Consider the following 8007-nt stretch of genomic DNA (forward strand, 5'->3'; position numbering starts at 1 on the left):
CACCTCACCCAGGACTCCACCTCGGCCCGTTGGTCCATCTGCTCCCCCTTGGCTCCAACCTCCTTCATCTCCACCGTGACCCATCAGTCCACCAGTTCCGCCAGGCTCCATCCTTCCCCCGGTTCCGCATCGGTCGTTCGTCGGCCTGCCCTCACATCAGGACTGCACTCCTCGGATTTCACCTCGTCCCTTCGTCCCTCACGCTCCGTTGGCTTCCTCACTCCCTCTTGCTCCCCTTTGGTCATCTGTCGCTCTGGCTCCTCTGCGGCCTTCTGGAGCCCCGCCTGCGCCTCAGTCGGCAGAGCCTGCAGCATCGCCATGTCTCACCGGATCCTCACCTCCACCTGGGCTTGGCTGCAATTCGGCTACGGCACCTGATCCACCATGGCAGCCCGCTGCACCTGACCTGCCATGGCCGCCTTCAACCCCTGACCCGCCATGGCCGTCCACGGCACCTGACCCGCCATGGCCGTCCACGGCACCTGACCCTCCATGGCAGCCTGCTGCACCTGACCCTCCATGGCAGCCCGCTGCACCTGACCCGCCATGGCTACCTTCGGCTCCTGACCCGCTATGGTTGCCCTCGGCCCCTGACCCGCCATGGTTGCCCACGGCCCCTGACACGCCATGGCTTTTGAACCTGCCCTGGAGACCTCCACTCCAGTCCGCTCCTCTCCCTACACCCGCATGAGGTCTCCAGGGCGCCCACGGTTGTTCCATCTACGGCGCGAGGACGCGCCTACTGGAAGGGGGGGTAATGTCACAGATCCCTTGTCTCCCTGGACTACTATTCCCATGATCCTCCTGTTCTCCACACCTGCACTCACTTCCCTCGTCATCTCCCCATCATCACAGATCATCTTCACCTGGACCTCCTCGTCAGCACTCCCCATATAATGGACTCACTCCCTTCACTCCCTGTCCGTTTTCTGTTGTGTTATGTTTGCGTTTGGTGTTCCCTGCCTTTTATTGATTAAAGTATCTAATGTTATTGTGGAAATCCGTATCTGCCTCATCTCTACACCAGCAACTGTAACAATCGCTTTGCAGCAATTTCTTTGCATGTGAGGCCATTTTGATGCAAAGCATCAAAGAACCATTTACTGGATCATCAAGAACTTCAATGTTGAGAAATTCAACTGCAATGAAGAAGCCTTCAGAACATCCCAGAGTGTCCAGCAAGCGGAAGGACGGTCACCTCCTGAAGAGTCAATCCTGAACCATGTGCAGAGCTCAATATTGGCAGCAGGTGTGCATCTGTAGGCACAGTGAGCTCAAGACTTTTGGACAGTGGCTTGGTGAAGAAGGGCAGCAAAGAAGACACTTTTCTCCAAGAAAAATATCAAGGACAGACTAGAATTCTGCAAGTACAGCAAAGATTCGACAGCAGAAGACTGAAAGAAGTTATTTTTTCATAATAGTGTGGGGGGAGGGGGGAATTATACTATATAGTATATAATATAGTATAATAAAGCCATTAATATATTAATAAGCCATTTTTTGGGGGGGTCGGGGGTGATGGGGGGTGTTGTTTTATTTAAAGAGCTATTTGAGTAGTCAGTGAAGAAACATAAAGTACCTTGATACATAAACCTTTGAAGATAAAGTCATATTCTGGAGGTTTTTAATTGGCTGTGGCAAATGGCAAATTGCCCACTGGCAAACCGGTGTTGCTGGATTTTGAGGATAATAGGAGGGTTAAGCAATACTTCAGTACAGACCTATTGAAAATAAGTAACTAAGCAAGCAATGAATTTTCTGTTTATTTAATCATAAGCTCTTAAATATTTATTGCATGTGATTTTGCATCACAACAAACAGACGTTAAAGGAATCGAAAAAAATGAAAATTATCCAAGAATTTACTTACCCTCAAACCATCTGTAGGTGTATATGACTATCTTCTTTGATCCAAATGCATTGGAGCTATATTAAAAATATCCTGCCTCTTGCGAGTTTTATAATGGGAGTAAATGGTGCCACTTTTTGAAGCCTTCCATCCATCATAAAAGTAATCCATACGACTCCATTGGGGGGTTATAAAGGCCTTCTAAAGTGAAGGAATGCGTTTTTGTAATAAAAATATTAGCACTGCGATTAATTTTTTTCAGTTTAATGTGTTAAAAATATTTAAAGCAATTAACTCAGCATCCGTTTTTTCATCGTTGTATTATATTATCAAGCTCTTATTCACACAAATGCTTTTAGACCATTCAGGCACCACAAGACAAACGAGAACACGCTGTGTGTGAATGCCATCTCTGTGGGACACACGCGACTCATGCATAAAAAGACACGCCAGTATCGAGTTCTCTTTCACGCTTGAACAAACAACAACACACAGAATTATGACAAAATGCCCGTTTTGTTAAATATCTTCATATATTGCAGTCTTAAAGGGATAGTTCACCCACAAAAAATGAAAATTATCCCATGATTTACTCTCCCTCAAGCCATCCTAGGTGTACATGACTATCTTCTTTCAGACGAACACAATCAGAGATATATTTCAAAATATCCTGATGGTTGTGAATGGATTTTTTAAAAGCCTAATAAATGCTGAAACTGATAGCTTTCAGTTATACTGTAAAGTTGAATGACTATAATTATTTTTTAATTAAATATTTCATCAGTAGCAGTATTACATTTTTTTTTCTCGCACAAACTGATCGTTTCTTGTCTTAGGGCATCAATGTGTCGTCACGAGCCGCAGGGTTTAATTTGGATTTGTCTGTGCATGTTTTCTTTACTCTTATAGACAAAGTTCCCATTGACATGCAGACGATGATGGTTGGAGTTAAAAATCATCATTTGTGTTCTACTGAACATTTGAATGCCCTGGGGGGTAAGCAGATAAACATTTCTGGTGAACTATCCCTTTAACACAGCAACACACCTACATCACAATTAGCCAAATAGTTAATTTTCTGCCCAAAACCAGATTTTGTTAAATCTCTACATTTCAAAATGCTAAAATCCACATATAACTCTATCAAAACACAGCAAACCTGATTCAAAATCAAGTGGTTCTGTCAAAAACATTAGCACTAGTTTTCTATCCAACATGAACATATAGTCAATCAAAGCGCAATGACTGTCAAAATACTAACAGTTACAAAAACTGCATAACTTGTCATGTTTCAGTTCTACCTGCAGAAAATATGAAGTCCACTGTTTTTTATAATTCAGTTTCCTTTTACTGCAGTAATAGTACAATGCATGTAAGCCATTCTACATGTTTGGTTGAGTGTTGAATGTGTGCATTCTTGGCAACAGAAGTGAGTCACAGAAAGTAACAGAATTGCTCAGGGCAGCTATGGTCAAACATGAATCCCCTATGCAGAACTTCAGTTGGCCCCTTGGTTGAAATCTCTTTCTGGGGGTGGGTGTGTGGTGTTGATGACCCTCATAGAGGGTGGGATGGTGTCCACTTGGTAGTTAGTGCCCTACTCAGACCACATATTCTGCATATATGGAACAGTGGTAGTGGAATCGATGTAGTATGAAGCTTTTACTGAAATGAAAACATGAAATTGCTGCCACTGATCATCACAAATTCCAACATACATGGCCTTTAGTTACTATGGAAGCTTTTTTTTTCTGCCACAGAATAAAAAAGTATATTGTGAATTTGTGACTTTTTATCTCACATTTTTTTTCTTGCAGTTTTGAGTTTACATCTCACAATTCTGACTATTTTTCCTCAGAATTGTGAGATATGAACTAGGAATTAACAGAAAAAAGTCATAATTGTGAGATTATAAAGTCTATTTATGGCAGAAATAAGTCTTCATAGGTTCCACATGCGTAAGGGGGGAAACCATTAAGATGCACAATTCTTACTCCTCTCTTCTTCTTCCTTGTCCTGATCCAACTACTCCTCTGTTCCTTCATCTATTCCTCTCTCTCGCCCAGACATTATTTTTCTCTCTCTCTGCTCCTCTGTGATGCTCTGCATCCATACTGAACAAAACCAATTCAAATAGTCAAATATTTTACTGTATATAATGAAAAGAACTTAGAACTGAGATTGGAATCTGCCACTTAAAAATGCTCATCAATTGTTTCAGTATTTGTTTATATATTTTTCAAAACCTTTGAGCTGCTGTTGTAGAAGTAGAGGTTTTATACTATATTTAAAGACTGGAACATTAGGTCTTCAATTCTGACATGCTGTGGTTAAGCATTTGTACAGTAAATAAGATCAGAAAGATCCATGATTTTGGTATTGGGTAAGCTTGTATGAAAAGAAAATTTGGTAACACTTTATTTTAGGGTCTTTTAACTAGTTGCTCATTAGCATGCATATTACTAGAATATTGGCTGCTTATTAGTACTTATTAAGCACATTTTAATGCCTTATTCTGCATGACCATATTCTATATTCTTAATCCTACCCAATACCTAAACTTAATAACTACCTTACTAACTATTAATAAGCAGTAAATTATTGAGTTTTTTGAGCTCAAGTTTATTGAGGGAAAAGTTGTAGTTAATAGTTTATGTGTTCCCTATACTAAAGTGTTACCAAAAATGTAAGCATTATAGAAACGTGTTAATTCATTGACTGCATTTTGTGTAAAAAAAGACATGAATTGTGTTAATGATATGGCCACAACAGACAGATGTTCTGCTAATTGTGTTTAGAGTTTTGGAAATATGACTACAGATTGGACAAACATATGTTAGCAATTCAAAAAAACTGCAGTATCAGTGATATTGGCCCTCATTCATAAAAAGATGCCATTAAACAAATATTAAAATATACTGTCTTTAAGTTGTTTCTACATTGATTTGGAGATTAACAGTGAAATTATTATAATATAAAATTATGGTATATAAAATTATGTTTTTAAGCGTGATTAATCGCAATTGATTACAGAAAAAATGTGCGATCAATTAGTTAATTTTTTAATCGATTGAGAGCACTAAAACCATAATGATAACTTTATACTAGCTGATGGCCGTCCGCGCGTTCACGTGAGAGTCGAGTTCCGGCGTTGGACGTAGGCGTAGTGTAAACTTAGGTGAGAATAGACGCCTCTCGAGGTTCAAACAAATAGGGCTGGGCAGCAAACTCAACAAACTTAATAATACTCTTTAAAGTGCCCCTATTAAGGATTTTTGAAAATGACCTTTCATGTAGTGTGTAACATAGCTCTGAATGAAAACATCCTGCAAAGTTTTAAATCTGAAAGTGCGGCGTATATAAGGTTATTGTGGTATCTCAAAAGTAAGAGTCGACTCTGAATCAATTAAACGAGTCGTTTGTAAACAAATCCTAAGCTGTTTCGTTGTGACGTCAGAACAAAACATTAGCATATTGCCCGCCCACTTATTGCGCGTGCAGACACCAGGGAAAATTAATTTTGTTCAACAATACCACAGCAGTACAATCTTTTGTTGTATTCCCGTCATTTTACTGACGACTGCTTCTCAATCCTCGGGGAGTTTAACGCAGGATTCACAAAACGCTTGGTCTCAAAATATGGATCAATGGCCAGTTTATTTGGACCAGCTTGCTCAACCTGTAAGTATGATTAATAATTGATGTTTATATTTTCTAGCGATCGTTCAAAATTCGTTTTTGTATGTTATGTTGTGTAACGTACACCCTAGTCTGTATGTCTCCTGCTAACCGGCTAACTCACGTTTCTGTAGTTCAGCTATTCAGATGTGGGTCCAATATTGTCTAAAAATGTGTCGATTAATGCAGTTCGTCTGTCTTATTACTTGGAGTAATGATCAAGGATGGAGCATGACTTTTGTTTACAGAGTGCACTGCATTATCAGCTATTCATGTTTGTGCTCAGATAACGTGGGAGTTTACAACATAGCTGTGGGATCGGTTCGCTTACATAACTTTAAAACAAACTGTTTTTTCCTCTACGTTTTTATTATTACAGTAGAGTGGAGCTCTATCTGTATTGTAATAGGATGTTAAGATGCGTGCACTGTCCACGCTAACTAGTTGAAGTATTCTCTCTGTAAACGGTAAACACCCATTGTAATGTCAAACAATGATATAGCCATTTTTCTTTGTTAATAGTTATGGCGAAAAAGTCTGTACACATCTGGCCTAAATGTTTATCTTACGTTTAGAGGTTTTCAGCTTCGCTTGGCATTCTGATACAGTTCCCACAGGTACAGTTCCCATAAATAACTAGGTGACACTTATCATAGAGAAACGTTGTGATTGCGAATCAGTTTCTGGTTGGTCGACTACTTCAGACGTTTCATCGTTGGACTCGGGCTTGAATTGATACGGTAAAATCGTTGCCATCTTGTCTGTCCATACATTGTATACAATGTCTTGCGAATTGATAGCTGTCATTCAGTTATGGCAATGGGCACTCGATGCACGCAGTAGACCAATCACAAAGGACTGGGCCATCTGACCAATCAGAGCAGTGTAGGCTCACGGAAAGGAGGGGTTTAGAGAGACTGATTCTTCAAACTGCTTCTAACGAATCATTTATGAATAATTGAGAACTGAGATTAAATTAAATGTATATTATGAGAAAACTAAAGTGTTTTTTGACCTTGCATGCATGTAAACCTGTTGTAGGAGACTCCCAAAACAATATTAGGAACATTAAAAAAGGCATAATAGGGGCACTTTAAAAATTCTCATTTTAGACTTCTAATTAGTGAAGAGAGTTTTGTTTTGCTCTATTCTCTGCGATTCCGTGTTTGTCAAAACATCTTGCGTCAGGTCAGAGGTCACTCTTCGACTGGAACTGGATTCAGGTACGGTCGTTACCAGAAGCCAATTATTAGTTATAAATATGGATATTTTTCTTACAAAAATGCTTAGCTTCACTTCAGAAGGTCTTTATTAACCCCCTGGAGATTATTAGATTTTAGATTTATGATGGATGGATGTACGTTTTTGGGCTTCAAAAAAATGATACCATTCATTCCCCATTCACTTCATGCTCAACTGACATTCTCAATTTTCAATGTTAAAGGTGCCCTAGAATCAAAAATTGAATTTACCTCGGCATAGTTGAATAACAAGAGTTCAGTACATGGAAAAGACATACATTGAGTCTCAAACTCCATTGTTTCCTCCTTCTTATATAAATCTCATTTGTTTAAAAGACCTCCGAAAAACAGGTGAATCTCAACATAACATTGACTGTTACGTAACAGTCGGGATCATTAATATGTACGCCCCCAATATTTGCATATACCAGCTCATGTTCAAGGCATTAGACAAGGGCAGCCAGTATTAACGTCTGGATCTGTGCACAGCTGAATCATCAGACTAGGTAAGCAAGCAAGAACAATAGCGAAAAATGGCAAATGGAGCAATAATAACTGACATGATCCATGATATCATGATATTTTTAGTGATATTTGTGAATTGTCTTTCTAAATGTTTCATTAGCATGTTGCTAATGTACTGTTAAATGTGGTTAAAGTTACCGTCGTTTCTTACTGTATTCACGGAGACAAGAGCCGTCGCTATTTTCATTTTTAAACACTTGCAGTCTGTATAATTCATAAACACAACTTCATTCTTTATAAATCTCTCCAATAGTGTGTAATGTTAGCTTTAGCCACAGAGCACTATCAAACTCATTCAGAATCAAATGTAAACATCCAAATAAATACTATACTCACATGATCCGACGCATGCATGCAGCATGTGTGATGAACATTTTGTAAAGATCCATTTGAGGGTTATATTAGCTGTGTGAACTTTGTTTATGCACTGTATAACTGCACTTATAGTCGAGGAGGGGGTGGGGTAGGGAGCATGCGATTTAAAGGGGCCGCAGCCTGAATCGGTGCATAGTTAATGATGCCCCAAAATAGGCAGTTAAAAAAATTAATTAAAAAAATCTATGGGGTATTTTGAGCCGAAACTTCACAGACACATTCAGGGGACACCTTAGACTTATATTACATCTTGTAAAAAGACATTCTACGGCACCTTTAAAGCAATTGTAAATTTGTAAATGTGGGAGTGGGCAATGTGGGTCCGTGGGTGCATTAAATT

The sequence above is a fragment of the Megalobrama amblycephala genome, linkage group LG24 (genome assembly GCF_018812025.1).
Source record: "Megalobrama amblycephala isolate DHTTF-2021 linkage group LG24, ASM1881202v1, whole genome shotgun sequence".
Lineage (NCBI taxonomy): Eukaryota > Metazoa > Chordata > Actinopteri > Cypriniformes > Xenocyprididae > Megalobrama > Megalobrama amblycephala.